This window comes from Haliotis rubra, unplaced genomic scaffold (assembly GCF_003918875.1).
Source record: "Haliotis rubra isolate DU_JTF1 unplaced genomic scaffold, ASM391887v1 Scf181, whole genome shotgun sequence".
Taxonomy (NCBI): domain Eukaryota; kingdom Metazoa; phylum Mollusca; class Gastropoda; order Lepetellida; family Haliotidae; genus Haliotis; species Haliotis rubra.
In genome coordinates this window covers 778,559-801,542 of record NW_025765792.1, presented here as the reverse complement: position 1 = coordinate 801,542, position 22,984 = coordinate 778,559, and the positions used below count along the sequence as shown (strand labels likewise).

The 22,984-nt window shown below is 39.5% G+C and overlaps 1 protein-coding gene across 7 annotated transcripts in view; it reads left to right on the top strand.

The window, feature by feature from the left end:
* LOC124273510 overlaps positions 1-22,984 on the top strand; it is a 144,504-nt gene that overhangs the window by 91,878 nt on the left and 29,642 nt on the right. Inside the window, exon 1 of one of the 7 annotated variants that reach the window (XM_046708780.1) lies at positions 10,026-10,038. The exons of the other annotated variants lie outside the window; for them this stretch is intronic. The gene's annotated coding sequence lies outside the window, so the exon portion shown is untranslated. Of the gene's footprint in view, positions 1-10,025; positions 10,039-22,984 lie in introns of those variants that run through there. 7 annotated transcript variants of the gene reach the window in all.

Sequence of the window (22,984 nt, the reverse complement as noted above, 5' to 3'; positions counted from 1 at the left end):
TCAGTCAGTCTAACAGCGTGAAAGAACATTCTGTCTCACAGAATCATGTTATAAAAAGTCCACAAGTCTACTATACTTTGGCAAGCCCTGACTTCTTCAGTTGTATACTGTTATTTATCAAAACACAATGTCAGAATTTTGAAACATTTCTACTTCGGAAACTAAACGTTACTTTCAATAGCCAGGCAATGATATAAATTTGGCTTTTCGTTGCGTGTTGGGATGAAAATAGGTAAGAGGTCAACTTGTCATTTTCATTCAAACTAGTGTAATGTAATATATATCTGTCATGACGAAAGAAGAAGCCGTTCCTTTTCCCATAAGTTGTCGACAGGATACAAACTTTGATTGCCAGAATTTGAAATATGAGCGTCAACTGTTTAACAACATTCGTAGAAAATATCCAAACATCACTTTCAACTGTATCACATTATTAGAAGTTTATTTGAACATGTTCACAGTTACATATGCCTTTGCCTTTGAAAACATATGCTACTAAAACAAAGGCAAAGAGCGGCATTGCATGTCAGATCTGGATGTAGTTATATTAAAAAGAATCGGATCGTCCTAAACGTTTTTTGAGCGGTAAATATATGCTTATAGACAGCAGCTAAATGGTTTTTGAATGCACAATAATTGTGACATTGTTTATCCTCATATCGAAAACTATGCTCAACTTCCTTCTATTCAAATCATTCAGGTGACAAGTCGATTCTTCTTTTTCACCTATAATCAGTGGATTTCCAGCAAAGATGATTGAGTAGAATATAATGACGAAGTGGAACGACGGGATTACAAGACATTGGTTTTCCTGTGATTTGAGATGCATTATTCTATGATCATGAAAACCATGATGGATAGAGATTTATAATTGAATTTTCTAATTCATTTAATTCGTATATTTGTTGTACATCTATCTTTTTAAACGTCGACATGTAGCATGGAGAAGGCATACATTTGAAAGCTTGAGACAAATGTACCATAAGGTATGACGTTTTTAGTTCCCCCCTTACAGCTATCCTTCATGTACTTTATATATGCTGTTCCGGGAAATTGAAAGTGAACGATAAGATCAGTGACAAATTGGGTTTTAATGCCAAAATGCTATTATCAATTTAACCGACGATTTGATAGCTTAACGACAAATTAGTTTTGTCGGCGTAGAGGTTCCAGGAAACTACTCCATCACCGAATAACGTGATTACAGGGATGATCAATCAGTCAAAAATCTTTTTAAAGATTTTAATGTTAATAAGTGATACTCTGTTAATATCGTTATCCTTATTTAACACAGATCGTTCGTCATAATGTGAAACACTTCATCCGTTTCCTTCTTGCAACGACATTATAATTACAATGCAATCACACAATGACAGGAAAGTTATTTCGGAAGCGTCTAAAGATGAAAAAATACGAGACGGTCTGGGAAGAAAACAGTGTGATTCTTGCAATTATATCGACACAGTCTGATGACTGTATGTTTTGGAGTCTAAATAATGTAAACATTGATGTGTGGGGCAAAGAGACGATTATAGTGTGAGATCAATAGCATTATAGTGATGTTAAATGTCTCATGTTTTGAATTCGCTGACAGTATGTATCAATACTTTTTACTACTTTTGGTCGATGCCAGCATGAGCTCTCTTGCCTGAACTTTCATTATATATTGTCAAATCATTTTTTGTTTGATCTTATCCTATGTAAACGCGATCTAATTGTAGCGATTCCAATTAATTGTAATTCCAGTATGCCAATTCTTTTGCCAATCTCTCGCTGTCTAATCAATGTCAAAAGATACATCAATTTAGGTCACAGGCATGTCTCAGTAGCGTTATGTTTATGTCAGGAGTTTGTCTCTTTAAGTGAAGGGGCAGTTTTGACGAATAAAATCAAAGCTGGCATTATTTGACTTCAAATAAAACCACAGTTGGGTGTGGTCTTTGTATCATCATATTTTCCGTATATTCTATTCTACTTACCCAGGGGCGGTCGGGTAGCCTACCGGTTAAAGCGTTTGCTCGTCACGCCGAAGATCCGGTTTCGATTCCCCACATGTGTACAATGTGTGAAGCCCATTTGTGGTGTCCCTCGCCGTGTAAAGGAGGCGTAAAACTAGACTCACTCACTATTCTACTTATCCAATAAATACTCCAACCAGTGTTCATATACATCCGACCGCCTCGAGCTCCGTGGTGTAGTGGTTAGAGCGTCCGCCCGGAGAGCGGAAGGTCGCAGGTTCGATCCCCGACCGCGTCATACCAAAACACGTTAACATATGGTACTTGTTGGTCCCTGCCTGGCGCTCGGCATTAATGGGTACAACAAGGACTGGTCGGCTCGGGGTCAGTATAATGTGTCTGAGTGGGATATTCATGCTTCACTGCGGCATTATATCTCAGTGGGCTAGCACTATAAAACCAGCTTAAGTCTGGGCTAGTACAAACAGCCGCACATACACATACACACGCATGCACGTCGTCATATTGTAGTAGCGGAATATGGGGTGAATGTTGGTGGGTGGATGGAACGCACACAACATAACGCTACTTGTGTTCTCAGATGACAGCCTTTTATTATTGACATGAATGTTGGAACAACTCACTGTGTGGCAGTGAGTGTGCATCAGCTCTCTTGCTGTCACGGATCAATCATATACATCATCATGGATAATTCTGAATAATAACATCTTCATTATGATCCAGAAATGTTCCAGAAAACACAAATATACCACAGTGATGTGATCCTCCACAAAAATCTATGTGACTGCCAACAGGTTATGTGTGACAGCCACCTTTAAGACTAAACAAACAATAGATGGCAAGCTGACCAGAGAAACTGAGGCAGAGGGACAAAAGAAGCTTGTGCAGAATGTAAGCGCATGGGTCAGAGCCTGGCCTGACCCAGTAGGGTGGCTATTGTTAAATGAGTAATTGCATAAGTGTAGAAGGTTAACTGAGAAGGTTTGTTATAAGCTGACACCTATAAAGTATGCAATAACTATATACAAGTACTTAAAATTGAAACTTACAAACTATGAAACAAATAATGATTAAAACATGACTTGGCCACAATATGAGCCAAATATTCTCAAGCACGACGTTAAACCCAATTTCACCTCACCTCATATACATCCATCACGGAGTGTGAAGTCATCATACATAGCCATCAGCTTCAGAAGCTGGAAACGGTGTGATATGATGCTGCACGGTGTTGAATCCTTTGGTGTATTTTTATTTATTTTTCATTTTTGTGCTTTTTTAACGCTTCACCTGGCAATATTCCAGCTGTATGACGGCGACCTGTATACAAAACAATGATTGGTATCATAAGCAACGATTAACCTCGGCGGGAGACGATGAAACGAAATTAACTCAGCCCAATCAATTGAGTTGCCCTGTATTGGTTGCTGGGGACCAATCTAACCCGGAATCCCACGGGTCCCATGTGACTGAGTTCGAATGCCAAATTCGATCTCGTTATGATGCTTGGGTTGTCAGATGCATTTCCGTGCTGCTTGCCTTACCAATGTGGAGAACATGTATGGATTTTTCACTTTGGGCTAAACGTCCAAAATAGATTGAAATTCTGTTCATGGTTATGTTAAACACGCTTTCTCTGTTAGGCAAGAGCTCAATCATGAGTGCGTAAACATTCATGGAATATGACATTGCTCGCCCGAGGAAATGGAAATCCATTTTGAGACCTGAAGTTATCTGATTGTATTTGATATAATATTGCCGATGATGTATTGTGCCACAGTGCCAGGCAATCAAACATTGACATGATGTCGTTGTTTGTAGGTGGGTATTTAGTGGCATGCCTCAGTAGTCAGTCATCATTGTATATCCAAACTTCGTCAAGTCATGTCTTGTCGTCTTTGATGATGACCTTGTCGGTTCACTTCCGAAACTGACAACATTCCATACGTTTCCGAAGGGTATAATGTCCTCAGTGATAGCTACGCATGTGTAGGATTGAGATCAGGGTCCCGATCCACAAAGCGTTCGTAACGTTACGACCTGTCGTAACTATATAGTTCACCATTGGCTTACGAACATCGTAGCACTACGAATGCTTTGTGGATCGGGACCCTGGACATCTTCTGCAAACTCGCTTTGCGACTGATCTACTTGCCCAATTTTGATAGGATACCTGTCGGGCAAATGTCGACTCATAACCCGTTCCTGACACTGTTCCCTGGTTCAACAAAAAGGAGACGTCTCATTCGAGGGATAAATGTAATAGGACGTGTGTAACAGGATCCGCTACTTATCCGCTACTTACCCGACCCATCGTAGTGCCTTTCAATCCTATGAGTATCATTTACATTGTTAATTATTTAAGATCTTGCGTGGTTATTTGCTGATGTGACGATCCAGTTCTGTACGATCCGATTTTGTGGGTTAAACCTTCACGTTTCAACTTGGGAATCAACACGTAACACAGTGCGAACACCGGTCATCAATAGAGTCAATTGCAGACATTTATCAATGCAACGTGCATCGCATACAACGCTGCTTGAGCGTCCATGTTAAGCATTTTTGTACCGGTACTGTCGCCATTGATAGAGTGTCAAGGGAACTCGTTTCATTCAGGTCAGGAATCTGCAGTGTATATCCTAGGATCTAAATTAAAGCCTCAATCATTCAATTTTATTGACACTAAGCAACGACGACTGGCGTTTTGAAAGAAATCGAGAGACACCTTGGGTCGAAAAAGCTAATGAAATTTAAATCCCTAACCAAGTAGCTCTGGAAATATTCCCTCAAATTCTCAGTGGGCCCAGCGGCACCAATAAATTCCTTTGTTGCAATAGGATTAGAATAATATGATTGTTTTTACCGAGATGTTGTCATGACCAGGAAGCGAAAGCTCTTAAGACAATGTTACCATTAGAGAAGAGACACCAGCAATAGGATTCAATGCTTTAAATACGATCTCCCCAAAACATTTAGTTTTGTTTGTTGTTTAACGCCGCACTCAGCAATATTCCAGCAATATGGCGGCGGTCGGTAAATAATCAGGTTTAGACCAGATAATCCAATGATCAACAGCATGAGCATCGATCTACGCACTTGGGATAAGATGACATGTGTCAATCAAGTCAGGAGCCTGACCTCCTTGCCCCGTTAAATGCATCTTACGACAAAAATATAGGTTGCTGAAGATCAATTCTAACCAGGGTCAACACGGGTACTCTTCAAGAACAAAACGCTTTTGTATATCTTATCGAATCATTTTTATCATACAATACTTTGTGATAATTTATGCCGTCACGAACCACAAATAACTGAATAATAGTCTGTTATAAATCACACAGCTGTTGACAGGAGGTTGATGGAGCGTTGCGATAACGTATATTTAATATACAAAATATAACTATGAAATACAATTACGCCAAAGTGGGTCAAAGCTAAATGAGGCCATCGTACACGTAGTCGTGTGAGCTGACGTCATCTCTAATATCAAAGCTATGTTAAGACGTGACAGCTTCAAGTGAAAATGAAAGCTTAGAGTGCCGCACATTTTTTTAATCTTTACAACGTTGGTGAAACCCATCATCAATGGTTTTATTCTGACAGAAAAATGCAAAGAAGATAATCAAGGCCAGTTTTAGACTCGAATCCGAAAGTTTGTTCAGGGTTTACGGCGCCTTTGGGACTTGAGCCTTCCGGGAAACACGTTATCGGTGCTCTGAGATTGTACAAAACAATTTTTTGGCCTGTCAAATGTGAATGCTTTCAAATATTAAAATATTGAAATTGAAATCTTTCTCTAAGAACAATCTTTCTCTAAAAACCGAGAATACAATACATTGTCTCGTCCAAGTTTACTTCAAAGCGATCCATTCGAAGGTGATTAATCTAGTGCAATGGACAGATTATTAATCAAGTAATGGCAAGGATAAAAGTGGTTCCCATTTCAATGCCTGATATGTTAATATGGGAGTAGTTATCTGATTAATACCACAATTCAGGAGGCAATTTTTGATATATAATCATAACGCTGACGGATTATGTGTCATTATCATCACGCAGCTTCTCGTTGTCAGTTGTTTCGTATATCAAATTATTATTGCAGAGCGCATTATTACGAGGGTGGTTTAGTGGTTTAAAATAGACAGGTAAGCATGGCATCAATCGGATCGAAATGGACTAAATCTGATACAGAATATAGAATAAAGTACCCGAATACCTTAACACATATAGATAACTGCCGGGCTAAAGGGCGTATTCAATTGAAATTTGAAATTGACAAAAAATATTTAAAAGTTTTACAAGGCTGAAAACAGTCCTCAAAACAGTGCAAACCTATGGCCAACGACACCTAGGAGTACAGGAAATATACCGCTCAGCTGTTTTATTATAAATTCGTAATTTGACAATATTACGTTCATAAACTGAGCTGCAGAGCCACTCAGTCAAGTCTACAGGAATACTGCTGCATGGTTTCATTTCTTAGTACATACTTTGACTTAAAAGTAAATGACGGTGTCGCATATTCTCCACACGGCTGATGGGCATCGGAGATATCTAATCTGTGAAGATATATTAAATGTGTTTATATATACACAAATATACACCATTTCAGTCACAAGAGGGCAATTTTATTAGTTCTTTCAATTTTCAATTATATGAAAAAACAACAAATAACAACAACAACAATAAATACATATACACCACCATTGCATGACTGTATCGTGTTTCTTTAAGTTCAAAAGAAAATGAAATGGCATCATTCTCCTCTGTCCACATTTTTAAGAAGAGTTGGGTTTTACGACGCTTTTAGCAATATTCCAGCAATATCACGGCGGGGGACACCAGAAATGGGCTTCACACATTGTACCCACGTGGAGAATCGAACCCGGACTCTCGGCGTGACGAGCCAACGCTTTATCCACTTGGCTACGCCACCGCCCCGCTAAATAGGATACATTTTTAATTTAGTTTGAATCCCAATCGGAGGCAGAATTCGGAATATTTTCAATTCTTGATATTCTCTGTTTGCACTTTAACTGTTGCATGCACAAACGGGCTATATTCATATCAGTTACATTACTTGTTCGTTTTTTATGTGGAAGACATGATATTACTGCCAGCACTTCAAAGTGCACCATGTACTAATCAGTGAGATGACGCTTCCCGATTTAAGCACCAACGAAAATACCTCGAAATGACCTTCATATGAAAACACCATTATTCCTTGGATAAACCCCAGGTCTATATGTACATAGAATATGTTTTTTTGCTCTTCTGTTGCATTTAAATTTAGTCAGACACATCAATTATTAAAGGAACTGAAATAAGCACCAAAACAGCAATCCCCTTTCCACTCTTTCGTCAAGATGAGAACCAAAGCTGTTTACACTTACGCTTTGAAAGTAATTCTGAAGTTCAACAGGCTGACAATTCCATAACTATATGACATGACATTCTACGGTACTGTGTTTGGATTTATCCAGTGTTTTTATCCAGGTTCAAAGCATCTACCATGCTCACACTCATCAACACTAATGTATGGACTTAAAGCATGTTCTGTTCACATCGTACTTTCATAATCAATTCTGGCTCTTGTAACACAGCTTGGCGAGAGATTGACGTAGGTCTGTCTACGTCTCGTTCCTTTTAAGCTCTGGCAAACAGCCATCAGATGATGAAGGATAAAGAATACAAAGAGATGAAGTCATGTCGTAATTTGCCTTTTGGTTCTTCTTGCGAAGCATATGATTACTACCGAGCTCTATTATACGAGCTATATCCATAGGAGTTCCAAATTATATAAATTACACTATGATGCTTTGCGTCTTTCTTGATCGCATTGACTCTTATCAAAAAGTACAGGCTGTTTTTCAAAACTCTTTTATCCCTAGATAACAAAGATACATAACGTATTTCATAATTTTTATGGCTCGGGGAAAATAAGGCACAAAGGTCAAACACACAATCCAAGGAAACTGCATCAGCATCGGGATGGTTTAAACTTTAAACTTGATCCATACAACCATTGAATTAATTTTTTTATTATTATTATTATTATTATTATCATTATTATAGGATATTTATATAGCGCACATTTCCACGCACTAGTGCATGCTCATGACGCTGGTATTTTTTTAGTTCTGATGTCGTTCTGTCGAGTACCAAGTACTATAATGATGACGGTTATTACATTTCGTGTTGATTTCTTTCTTGCTGAGGCAACTATGCCTACATGACGTCGGCGTATAAATAATATAGTCTGAACTAAACATTCCAGTGATTGATAATATGAGCAACAATCACGCCGTCTGAATACGATGACACATTATGAGCTGACAAATAAGTCACCGAACCACACCATCACCACACATCGCTTCGTGCGACCACATATGATTCTTAGATCCACTTCCCTTCAAGCACCTTCATGCTGTAGATCGATGCTCATGCTGCTGATCACTTGATTCTCTGGCCCAAACTCGATTATCTACTGACTGACTGACTGACTGAGTTTGGTTTTACGCCGCTTTTAGCAATATTCCAGCAATATCACGGCGGGGGGGACACCAGAAATGGGCTTCACTCATTGTACCCATGTGGGGATTCGAACCCGGGTCTTCGGCGTGACGAGCCAACGCTTTAACCACTAGGCTACCCCACCGCCCCCGATTATCTACTGACCACCGCCATATTGCTGGAATGTTGCTGCGTGCGGGGATAAACAACACACCGACCAACAAAGCAACCTTCATTCTGATGTGTTCGTCACTATTAATGTATTCATTAACGATTGGTTTATCTAGATAGCAAATTGCCATTACGTACTGTTTGATGTACGTAAGCATACGGTATTATAGATCGTATCATAAAGACTCACAGAAAAAGATTTTAAAAAACCAGTACGAAATTGATGCCAGCTGGCTCATTTGTTATTTCCATTGAAGTGTATGCTTATATAATACTTGCATTCATTACGTTGGCTTTGATGCTTTCATCAACGGTTTCGTCGATATGAATATAGGAGAAGAATGATCGGCCAAGTATGATGCACAGTTTACATAGGCAGTAAACAAATGTACAATAACAATCTTACGTTACATTCATGTCCTCTATTGCTAACAGTAATCATCGATGCCATTATGGTGAATGGTTTTGTATCTTAGCATCGTTATATTGTATTCAAATGCAAGTAGCAAACAATATTGATGGCAATGGATCTTCAGGAGAAGCTTGATCGTATCCTACTCTGTAGGAATCACCTGTCATTCGTGAAATCCAAAGTTACTAATAGGGAGCCTGTTACTAACTCAACTGTCACTATGAGATACAGGAGAGTCGCATCTCTGCAACATCGTTTACTCAATAACGCATTTCTTCTTCTCCGTGAAGAACTGTGAAGTTCTTGACACATTCATTTCTACCATCGATTCAGCTCAATATTTCCGTAACGATAGAGCCTGTTTTCATAGCAAATACGATTCCTTTGCTTGGGCTAGCCTTCGGTAAATATATTACAGGCTGATTTGCCGACTAAGGGTTACGTTTGGATGTAAGAGTTTTGCAAATTATCTTCCGACTGAACGAGTTGACAACCTGCTGCCTGTGAAGGTTCAGCGCTCGGCTTCTCGACAGTAATTGAAGGTTGACTGACTAATTTGAAAACTGTCAGTTGCTATTGCAGAACCATGACAACCGGTGCAAAATTGGCATATTACGCCTTACGTGCTTGTAAGCTTGGGGTTATTAAAGGACATTAAACGACTGGGTCACAGAGCATGCCTTGATTAGCAAGCTGAAGTCTCTCTTGATTGTTGTTGAAGTGAATGGAAGATATAAAAAAGCAACATACCGGGAGTTTTTTAGACTTAATTCTTTCCCACATGAGGAACAACGTAACAAAGCAAATTACAGGATTTTCATTCTGAGAATTGAATTTCGTCGCCATTTTCGACCAAAGATTGTCGCAAAGAAATCTAGTAATATCAAATTCCTCTGACTCTTTATATCGCTTAAGACGCATCCATGATGGTATAAGCGGCAACTCGCTGTCACGAATTCCACTGTTTCGATAGACTGTTACGGTGTGATGTTATGATTAATTATAATTATTAACAACCTATAATGACCTCAAACTGCCACACCAACTTTCACACTAGGATTTGACAAAATGTTATTCAGGTCTTAAAATGAACTGCGTTTCATAGTAATAATAATTTCATTACACCGTCACTGATTCAGCGCTTTGATTCAGGTTTTGATTGGCATCGATATGTTATGATGTATCAGTTCTTAAATATTAAATTGTAATGTTTGTTTGTTGTTTAATACGTCACCAGGCAACATTATATCTGCTTTATGGCAGTCTGCAAACAATCGAGTCTTGTCCAGACAGAAATGATCCCGTGAGCATTGATCTGCACAGCTGGGATACAGTCACATTCATCAGCCGATTCAGCTTATTAGACCACCCGGTGTCAGTCGCCGACTTTTACAACAAGCAGGGTTTGCTGCAAAACAATTCTAATCTGGATCTTCAGGGATGGCGTGTAATGTGTACATTTGTCATACGATTGATTGTACATGTAAATGCTAATGTCTTATCAGAAAGACAAATATAGTAGCTAATGGATGTGATGACAAGATCTTTGTTCACGTCCAGAACACGTATGATATGTATCATGGAAAGATTGGTCTTTGTGGAACTGCCTGATGTAAATCATTTTTGTGAAATGTTTAGAACCAAATGCTTTCTGAAAATATTAAAGGTTCCATGTATCTAGAGCGTGTGCGTATGGTACGTGAACCGGGTCAGTGAAATTCATTACGCGTGAGGACTTTGACCAATTGGAAATCGATGTAACCATATTTGATTCGTAAGGACAAATGTATTACTTATAATGCTGAAGTCATAGCACGTAATGTCTTTGAAAAGAGACAGATCGAAGAAGGTTTCTGTCTAACAAAAGCTTCGTCTTTATGCGTAAATCTTGCAGGAAATGACTTCAAGTTTGTTTCATTCCTTTGAGATACAGCCAGCCATGTTCTTTCTGCTGGTGCTTCAAAGAACGTCACAAGACATTATTTGATCAAGCCTACAACATTCAAAGCATCCATAAAGATGTGTAAAAAGGGTTTCTGGTAGACAAGGCAAATTTCCGACAAAGAGCATTGTTCATCTCACACAGTGAATCCAAATTTGACTTCTTGACACCTTAAAGCGGAAAGTGTACAATTTGTGGGACCCTGTTTCAGGAACATGTACGAACCAATGATGCGTTAGTCCATACTTTCAACAATCCTGACGATTTTTCAACAGAAACTGAATTTAGAAGTAACGATGTCAGCAAAGATGCAATGGAATTTAGCATTTAACGTGCTATAGCTTACAGAAAACTCTATCACATAGGGGACGGTTCAGATCATATGGACAGCTGCCAGTCACTACTGACTACTAACAAAACCCAATCGATATATCATCAACTTTGTTTCCAGCACATTGAATGCTGTAACTGGGCTTAAATCTAGCATATTGGCCATACTTTTTATAGTATTTTACTTTTAGGTCCTGTGACTATGTTCATCCTCCATCAGATTAATAACTTGCAGGAGGCTGGTCATAATTGACACAAAGCTACACAGGCCTGACGAATTACGTACTGGCTAAACGAATAATGTTTTAAATGTGATTACTTACAAAACTGTTTGAAAAACTATGTACGGCCTTTTTGCGTAATTGTAACGTTTTAGTTTATGGACCATTGACTAATGTTTGATACTAGTAATGCTTAACGATGCGTCATCTGTTTGCCTCGGGTGTCGTTGCTGTGACTTTTCATTGGATCGTTTGTGACAGATCATTTATCTTCGGTCATGCGTCATCAACTGATCTTTTAAACTGATGATGCTTAAGGACAGGGCACCTGTTTCCTGGACACCTGGTGTCATAACTTTACAGTTGATCGTGACGGTGTATTTAACGTTTCTCGTCGATCAGCTTCAACCGATAATGCTTCAGGACATGGCAACTGTTTCGAGATATCCTAGCATCATCGCTTTAGATTTGTTCTGACGGTCCTCTTGCCCTTCTCTTTGGCCATCATCAGCTGCTGATGCATTGAACCGATGATGATGAAGGACGCGTCATCATTTAAAGAAACATTATGTTGTAGCTGTAACAATAAAATGGTTGTATGATTTGTGACTTGGCGTTCAATTTTGACCGCCTCTTTTACTTTTGACTGCGCAAGCATTTGAAATCTATCAGGTGTCCTTTTCCCTACCATTTGTACCAAATTTATAAATGTAAAATATATACAAAGAACATCTCCAGTTTTAGCTCTTCTTTAGTACCTCCGAGTATGATAAGCATGTTCATAATTAACAAAAGTGGATATCTTTCCATGTCTGACTGGGATAAGTTGTACGATCTCGGCGACCGTTATAGTATGACCAGAAATTATTGAGAAGTTTAGGAATATGTTTAATTGGATTTCTAGTATAAACAACCTTGACCAGCTATCAAGTGCTTGGTTTCATTCAAGAGAGACAGCTCCGTTAATCCTTTTTCATAAGTTTGTGAAGAGTTATCCCCCTTTGTTTACTTGTTAGCAGACGACATTTTCAGTGATCCTCAGTATGGATGATTTAGAGAAGAGGAAGTTGATTTTAGAGTATTATGACAAGGACATCAGATCAGCTAAAGTGATTTCAAGTAGTACAGGCATCCCTTTGTCCACTGTTTATCGTGTTTTAAAAATATTGCAAATGGATATGGCATTGAGCACCAGGGAGGCGCAGGTAGGCCCAGAAAATTGACTGTCGGTGACAGGAGGCGGCTTGGTATTCTTGTTTCTAAAAAACAAACGAAGGAGTTTAGAAAACTTAAGGCTGGATACGATTGATAGAGGAACTATGGTTGTCTGTAAGGAGACAATTAGAACTGAGCTGCATGCAATGGGTGGGCAGAAAAGTCGAGCAATTCCATCAACGATCATGAAACCTGAACAAAAGGAGCGAAGGTTGAACTGGTGCTTACAGCATAGAAATTTTAACTGGGACAATGTGATTTTCTCAGATGAAAGTTCTGTGTGGCTGTTTCCTAATACACTGAAATGCTGGACCAAACAAATTGAAAAACCTTTGCATCAGCGCCCACAGTACAGTCCGAAATTTAACGTGTGGGGTGGCATATCTGTGTTAGGGGCAACGCCCCTCTGTGTATTTGAAGGGAATATGAACAGTGAGCAGTACACAGATATTCTCGAGGGACATTTACTTCCATCTGCTCAAATGCCACCCAAATCTGCTCACGTGTTCTATGGAAATGTTCAAAGCATTCACAGGCCTGGTTTCGGACCCAAAATATGACATTATTAGATTGGCCAAGCTATAGCCCTGACCTAAATCCAATAGAAAATGTTTGGGGACTTATGAAGGAAGGTGTCAATAAGAAAAAATCTGACAAATACTGCTAAAATGAAAAAAGAGGTGGTCCGATATTGGGACAGCAAGGACCACGACTTTCTAACTTCTTTGATCAGTAGTATGCTCCGCCGCATTGAAGCCTGTATTGCTGCCCATGATGACTTGACAAAATATTAACTGTTCACCTGTCTTTGAATCTGGAGTTATGTTCTGCTATATTCACATTTAATACGTGAGTAATGAGTGAGAAAAAATAAAAAAACTACAATCTTAAATCCTCAATAATTTCTGGTTGTACTGTATTTATATCCTGCAATATTTCTCATATAGTACAATAGGACAATGAACAAACACGTAATTGTGTGACACCGGATGAGCAGAACATGCTAAATTTCTTCCCAACACATTTTCTGTCAATTTTCAGTGATCCATTCACATTATATTTTCATTCCTTTTTTGCCTTTTACTCCCAGCGGTATCTGTTTTGGCAGAAAATCAAGATTGATTATTATCAAGTCTCGACGTGCCATATTCACCGACCTGCACGATGCATGCATATGTGGCTTCATTTACACGTGGACGCCATAACATGTTTAATATTCCTGTCACATTTACCAGAAATGTCAAAACGGAAGATGCATAATTCAAAATGTTGGGTGTTCCTGGATGTTCCGATCGTATATTCCTATTACAAGAACATGTAAAGACAAAAAGAATCTAATTCATATTTCAAAGGTGTTTACACCACCGATCCAAGGTCTAGCAGACATATAATATTTCCATGGTTGTATGAAATACCTAGTAGGTACTCACAACGAAGTCCATTGTGTAAATATAAGTCCATGTTATATATAATGACATTAATAAATCCTTTTCAAATAGTGATGATACCAGGTTTTGCTAAAATGTGACCTTACCACTGGCAGTCATCACAGACACATGCAGGGGCAAGTCAAACTAGGAGAAACCTTAAATGCTTGAGGTAAGGAGCTCCGGAAAGGAGAATGCCCGTACATGACATAAGATAAGGTCTCTTGAAACGCCCTTGTCTTAAATCGATGTCAAGAAAAGACGCGACATTGTACTTAAGCTATTGTGCAGGAATGATGAGATAAAAGCCTTTAAGTATACTACTTAGTGTGGTATAAGTAGTATTTAACCATGAAGTTTAATCATTTAGAGTTGGTTGGACATAGTGATTATATCAACGCTCTTTCTTTAAGGATATTTCAACACGTCTTCTTTCAGGTTACAAAATATGATGTTATCATTACCTGACGTAATCCACTCTGTGGGGCACTGTTTGATCCCATCTATCGTGTCACACTCGAGCGCCGGAGAGCTCTTTACATCCCAGACAGGCAAATATGGATTGCCTTTAACAAAGATCATTTAATTACATATTTGTTTCTATATTTATATCCCTGGCTTAGTCTTCTTGTGTATCCGGTAATAGACTGTATTTGATGTCTATTCATTGTGACCAGCACGGGATCGTTGAAGTCTGGCTACCTAAGACCTTTCGTTTTCTCTTAATTTGAAATGCATAGAGGACTCGAAAAAGCGACAAGGGTATCCGCAGGTTATTAGCTTCGTTAATAGTTTTTGTGCATAGGAATCGGAGCCTACTTTCACCGTTGGGTGAGAATCTGAAGTATTACGTCATTTATCATTGTCGTGTCAAGGTTGATCCAGTCAGCATCATTATTGCACAATCAGATGAAGGAAGAGATGGTCCCGACTCACTGGTTGATGATCTCAAGGGATTGCACCTTTTGCGAATGCTGTTTATCTTGAAATACAGGTGAAAACCCAATTCCTTGATCGTAACACATCTCCGCTGAAAACAGAGACTGTGTCATAAGCATACTTTTACCAATCACTATCAATTAGGGATGAAAACATGAGTTCATCAAACAGAAAAGCCACAGTGTTATGTCCAACTCTGAATGCCTTGTGTGGACCACACTTCAGTTATGGCATCTACTGTTGACATGTGCCCGTGCACATCCGGGTTAGAATTGGTCTTCAGCAACCCATGCTTGTCGTATGAGGCGACTAACTTGATCGGGTGGTCAAGCTCGCTGACTTGGTTGACACATGTCATCGTATCCCAATTGCGTAGATTGATGCTCATGCTGTTGGTCACTGAATTGTCTGGTCCAGACTCGAATATTTACAGACCGCCGCCATATAGCTTTAATATTGCTTCGGCGGCGTAAAACAACAAACCAAACCAACACGCTTGCCATGGTGCAGTGTATGGACCATCAGTGACATAGTGTGGACACATCGAACATATATCTTAAAGTTTATCTGGTTTTAAATTGAATAATCCCGGTGTCTGACCATTATCATCCATGGCCAGGGTTCAGCATTAGAATATATACATGCCATTTGGTATTGTTTCTTTTAGCTGTCGACGTTTTGGATCAATCAGTAGAGTCTCGTCTTCTTTGATCTAACGTTATTCAGAACGTATTACACATAAATAATGCACACTTGTATATGCAATATTGATTGTGTATGACCTATGGATTGTGAAAAGGTGTAGGCGTGAAGAAAAGCTTTAGGGTGGCTTGTTTTAAGTGTGCGAAAGCGGTGTTACATTGGGGACTTTAGTAGGAGTAGGGGATGTGTATGGTATTGAAAAATGCATAAGCAAAATGATAAAGAAGCTGAAAGAGGAAATGATCTAAGTAAGTTCAGATGAACTGTAACAGGTATTTTTAAAGGGCGATTTCAATTATTTTAATTTGAATGCGTAAGAGGCCATTTTTTCTATGAATATCCTTATGCATTCATGAATGAATTTATTTGACTTCCTGAAACCCTCTCGGCTGTCCGTGTAACGAAATACATTCATCTAGACACAGCCTTCTGAAGACAAAATGGCGCCGACAAGACCACTTCTTTCGACCGCCGTAAATAAGGAAATGTGCCTGCGTGGAACGTTTATGATTCGACAACTTTCGTAAATGCGTCCTGGTTTTGGGACCCCAAAACACAGGATTAATATGGGGGATTAAGGTTATTGGAGCCAGCTTATTATATCTTGGTAAAACAGGGACTGAAGCCACTGATTCAGATGACATCTTGTTGTACTGTGATGAAGTGAGTTTGAGACTTAGAACATACCGCGGGCGAAATCCACTGCTGATTATACTGATAATGTCCTGGCAAGATGTTGAGATAGTGTACGCTCTCTGTGTGGTATTTGATGGTTGACGTCTTTTGTAGTTGAGAACTCTTGTAAGTTTTCTGACGTACTCAGCGTGGCCTAATGTCCTGAGGTCTGAGATGAGTGAGAATGGTTTTACGCAGCATTTAACAACGTTCAAGCTACATGGTGTTGGGGGGGGGACCAGGCATGAGTCTCACGCATTGAATGCATATGATAATCAAACCAAGGCTTTCGGCGAACGCTTTAACCACTGGGTTAATCCATAGCCTCATATTGGTTTTGCTTGTACCTTAAAATAGCATACTCGTGTTTTGTTTGGAAAAAAAAGGTTTGTAGTTCCTTGAAGATGTTTTTTTTAAAAATGCCAGCTTAATAACCATAAGGGGTATATGCTTTAAATATAATGCCAAATATATATATATATCTATATCTATAGAGCCAAATGATAATCTTTCTTAACATATAATCTTTGTTTAACACTTCAACATTTTTGTTTCATTGGCAGATTGCAATATTTATGTGTGGAAAGTTATAGAAAGTAACTAAAAGTACCACTAGTTATGTTCATTTACGTAAGACCAAACAAGCGAAAACCGTGTTGAATGGATTGTGTTGTCAAGCTGTTTTTTCCACTAAAGGTTCGAACCCCTGATCGCCTCAAATATTTTTTTGTAAATTCTTCATTACCTTTTGAAATGCTAAGTTCAAAGTTTCTAAATACTAACATAATATTTAGCTTACATCTGGATAAATATAACATTAAAGTTAGAATGATATTTAGGACGACTCAAAAAGCTGGTGTATTTTTATTCCAAATCTCCAAGGTATCCACTGGGTAATAGAAAGAAGATTTTCCACTATTTTCAAGTGAACTTTTCCAAATTACAAATAAACGTTTTACATAACAAATGAAAACTCATAAACATTCAGTTTGATTTATGGTAATTGGAACCAGGTCATGACATTATGGCTTGTCGTCAGTGTCAGACAAGCTGACATTACACTGTGGCTCGAGTATATGAAACGCAGCAACATGAGAGATTTTATCATTGCAAAGTATGGTCGTTTTTTCTGCGATACCGTTATCTCTCCTCCAGGGACCTACTTATACGAGACACACGGAAGAGGATAGTCTGTCTCATTTCGATTTTGTTCTTCGAATGAAGAGGTTTCTCATCAAATCCTTCAACATGTCTTGGATCAGACGTGATTGATTAGACATCTATTCTGCGTTGCTTTGTCACTAACACGAGTCTACAGGAAGAGATTAATATCAACCGTTATCAGAGTCTTTTGGTTTTATGTTTTGCAGATGTTGACGACTAATGTCTGATAACGTTTACTACACCGGTGATGGTCATGGTTCCGATCCTTCACAAGGTCACAACAGGAGATGCTCGTTTCAGGTTTCCCGACGTGGTATTGCTAGAATATTGCCAAGAGCCGTAAAACCTAACTCCCTGTCTCCCCCCAACGATACGGGATTTGGCGACGGAGCGGATATCTTAGTTATTATATCTCTATGTGATACATGGGTTCGATTCCCCATACGGGTACAATATACCAAGTCAGTTTCTGTTGTGCCTCGCAGTGATATTGATGGAATATATTTTAATTTTAAAAGTGGCCTGTGTCGTAGAGTATTGATTAATAAATTAGTTATAAAAAACATTCGTTACACTTATTAATCATGTGTTTCCTTTATAATACTAAAAATACTGTGTACACTATTCTGACGTATTGCTGTAATTGGGCAACAGCGTAACCAGGGCCCTGTTCCTCAAAGCGAACGTAGTGCTACGAGAAATCGGGGCCAGATCCTTGTACATGAAAAACGTTCAGAGGAAGACATTAATCAATGTTCAGAGATTAATAAGACACACGGTGTGTGTAGGTCGCTTTCCGGTTGCTCGTGATTAACTTGTCAGTTTGTCAAGGCATCGTGTTCTTTCAACAAGATGCCGATTCCCGAACCTACTTGGGGTCAGTTGGGTACATATAACAAACATGCCCACGTGTGCCAGGTAGCTGACGATGCCATAAACTGTCAAGTATAACAATTCTTTAAAATATTATTCGAATATTTCTCGGGCTTTGCAGTTTTTACATTCGTTGTTTCAAAATGTCTTTTGCAATGCTAACAACATCATCTTCCCTCCTACCCTCATCCCGAATTAGTAACAGTAGTTTGACAAGGTATTGTGGAATTGTGAAAATCACACAGATTCAGACCTTTTGTGACAGACAGGTGACGTTTCGTTCAGCAATATCTCCAGTTGCAAGCCCAGAATATGATCAGTCGAGTGCCATTTAAAAGCGAATGAGTCTATCCCTGAATATATACTGTTGGTTGGTTTAATGTTTAACGCCGCACTCAGCAATATTCGTGCTATATATGGCGGCGGTCTATAAATAATCGAATCTGGACCAGACAATCTAATGATCAATAACATGAGCATCGTTCTACGCAACTGGGATACGGTGACATGTGTCAACCAACTCAGCGAGCCTGATCACCCAATGCCGTTAGTCGCCTCTTACGACAAGCATGGGTTACTGAAGATCAATTCTAACCCGGATCTTCACGGGTCCTGAATATATATACTTGTGAGACATGATGGTGTGTAATACAGCCCAAAACCGTTGTGTCGAACATTGATTTGTCGAACTTACTGTTGTATCGAAGTAAAAAAATTCCTTCATTAGTCATCCTTTACGATAGTATTTTTGTTGGCCTTATCAGCTTCGACGCGTAGACTATATATTGTAATCAGCAAGTCCGAAGTGTCAATTTTCTTCACAGTATACTTCTGATCTGGTGCCACGAAGCCATCTTAGCACTACAACTATCGTAAACCCCTGTTGAAGTATGTGAGTAAGCGTTAAGATCGCTTTGTGGACAGGGTCCCTAAACACTGTATGCCAAAATTAGTTTCAATAACCACAAGACATTTCTACTTAAATCAGAGTCCATGAAACGATTCCAACTATATGAGCACTATCGACTGGTGACATGAATAGGCGCTTGGGAACAGGGTTTTATCATCCAAGCTTCCTTTGCCTATACTAGCCCTTGCTAACTTCATTTCTGGTAGGTCAAGACGGCTGTCGCTGCGCTGAGATTATTCAGTACAACTTGACATAGCTTACACATGCAAATGCCCGTCCTAGCTCATATGTCATGGACGTCAGATCATAGCGCATATCATCACACTGGACAACGATAGACATCTTCCCATTCACGTTACCAATTCATCACGACGAGTAGGAGAATAATCTGTACTTCGAGTATTCATGGCATCCGTGATGTCCCTCTGGAATCATTTGTCTTGTTCACGTGGCGCGTCCGGAATATATCACACTCATAATCATTTAGCAACGTAATATTTAGTGTCTCGAACATCAATTACACGATGGGATTGCTTCCAAACCTTACGACAAGAGAAGTCAATCTCATATTGCCGCGCTTATTGAGGTGAGATTGCCGAGACGTTTCTACTATTGAATTACCTTGATTCTCTACGAGACGAATCGCAGACCTACCGATGTTCTGATGTTGATTTGTAAGTTGACGTGGACCGTTTGGCTGACCGTGGAGTGAAAGGAATCCCACTAACAGCTGTGTACAGCTATGTTGCATCAGCTAAATATATTTTTCGAGTTATATATTGATATGCCTGGCGTAACAGCTTTTATTTGTATTACCACCACCATATCTTTGCTTTGGCCGTTGTGAAAGACCACAGTCTGAAATGCTCCACGTTTATTACGTAGGACTTTAAATAGTTGAATCTGTTCAACATCAACCTGTACTTTATCATAAACAACGAGCCCTCCGTCAGAGTTCCGTAACACGTTATCAGTTATATCACCAGCGTAATCACTAAATACATAAAATCGCTCTTACGAACGCATTGGTTTCTGAGATCATTTTTAATGCGGTGTTCCAGCAAGATCCACCTGGAACAGCAAGAATGGGGTTGATACATTGCGCCCATATTGGGAATCGATCCCAGGCCTGCGGCTTCACGCCCGATCGTTCTTATCACTTGGCTACCAGTCCCTGGAACTGTTTCTTTGGAAGATGATACATAGCCTTGGCTTTTCCGTGCAAATACATGCAATCGGTAGATGATCGTGTGGACCAGTCTTTACATCTTTGTTAACGATTACACGTCCTGGCCAGCCAGTTCAAAGCTGAAACGTAATCCAGCCACGATGCGTCCATGTTCAGAGCCATCAGACATTTGGGTCTCTGTGAAGCGATTTATGCCCGGAACAATTTGTGTGATAAATTATTGATGACAGCTTTGGTATTCCATATCTTCATATTTGGTATTTCAATGTCAGGATGGTCTTGTGTCAATTGTGATCCATAAGAAAGGTATGCTACTTTATGGATGACAAGTTCTTTACTATATTCTGATGCCAAGTTTCGGGATAGGTTCTTGCTTCACAAGAAACTTGAATCTAACATACGTCGTATACAAATGCTTGATCAAAACCTTGCTATTAGATTATAACACACTCGTCAACGTCGACCGGAATCAACCTAGTTTCACCTCCCAAGCAGGCCCACAGTGGCACACTGTTGGACATTCTCCAAATCAGCTTCAATCCCAACTCTTGCTCTTTTATGGTTTCATCATTTCTAAATGCAACGGACATTTCACATTGGGCTTAAAAGGATCACGTTTTGTCTCTTCCATCTATACGTACTGCGTCGGGTCTTTATGCTTGATTTATTCCCTGGGATTACGTTTATTATTTTCCACAGTTCTTCAGACGGGGTCAAGTTTCCCAAATCTGTCTTGATTGACTCTTATCCTCTTTATGGTATCATCCGTCTCCAACTAAATATCATGCTCACACCTTCCTTCCAGCTCAGACTAATTAAATGCAGGGCTTGTCTTATGCCCTAGTATCCGTCAGAGTCTTAATCTAATTTAGTCCATACTAAGACCATTTGTGTTTCTGAAAAACAGCTTTGATGAGCACGGCTGGGCCTAGGCGACATTATTAATAGAGCCTGGATGAGTTCTCTATCGATTGCAGTCGCTACCTGTACTATCCAGGACATGACGGCTCTTTTAGGTCTAAGATATCTCCTTGACATTTCTACTTATCCTGTTAGAAGTAGTCTCAGAGATCGAGAAGGGCATAGTACCCTACTGCCAGGGAGCTCTTGGTCCGACAAAAACACGGATGCTGTCGCCATCAAAGATTTCTAACAGTCAAAGAGTCTTGCATTATGGAGACAAGACGCTATACAATTTTACACTTGAATGGCTTATAATTTTGTCTGTGTTTGGTATTTCTGTGTCAGCCGCAATGGTAGTTCTACACTGAAATATCGGTATTGAATGTATAAGGTATATAAACACAATTTATCGTCCATACTCGGTGTCCCCAGGAGACATTGCTTAGGGGAGATCAGGGTGTCTCTGAGAGTGAGTGAGTCTGGTTTTACGCCGCTTTTAGCAATATTCCAGTGATATACAGGGGGACACCAGAAATGGGTTTCACGCATTGTACCCATGTGGGGAATCGAACCCGGGACGAGCAGAGGCTTAAACCACATGGCTACCCCCATCGCCCCCTTTTAGGAGATATCACAGCAATGCGATTGCTGTGCAGATCGCCCTGACATCTGTTACCATGACACCACACTCATCACTAATCGCAATGCCGCAGTAGCCATTTAGCAGTGCTTTCAAAATATTACCCTGAAAAGTCGACCTCGCAATTGTGAACAAGTAGCACAAGTTATCATTTCTATCAAGAACAATGGCCTCAAACATGACTTAAAGCACATACAATGTTTGTTAAGTACACATGTACTTAGTATTTGTATTCCCTGCGTCACTCTTTGTACGAACAGCCCCAAATCCCATCTAATATTATCAAACCATTCTAAATTCACAGCAGATCTCAAATCTCGGCTGTAGGTTGGTTTCTCTAATGGATGTATCCCAGTAGCTAAGCTCTGAACAATGTCAGTGTTTCTGCCAAATATCAAAACACCCTACTATATTCCGTGTTTAGAAGCAAGACATAATATATGGTATCAAAGAACATTATTCGGGCATTCTTTCGAATCTGATATTTTGCCTTTGTGCCCAATGGGATGTGGATCGGCAGAGTACCGCAAGTTTTAAATTAAACGTTACACTTTGACATTTTCACGTTTGTATCTCTGCAGTGTGACTTATCGTTGTAGTAAGGTCCAACAGTTAGGATATATCATATAGGACTATTCGTGCTCGTGTACTGTGGTAGCCAGATAAGAGCGTTAAATATTGTAGGGTAGCATTTCAAAGAGGAAGTTGAACTGCATGTCTGGTGTCCCCCTGGAGCATATCTCATCACTGCAAAAATGTAGCTGATAAAAATGCCCAGG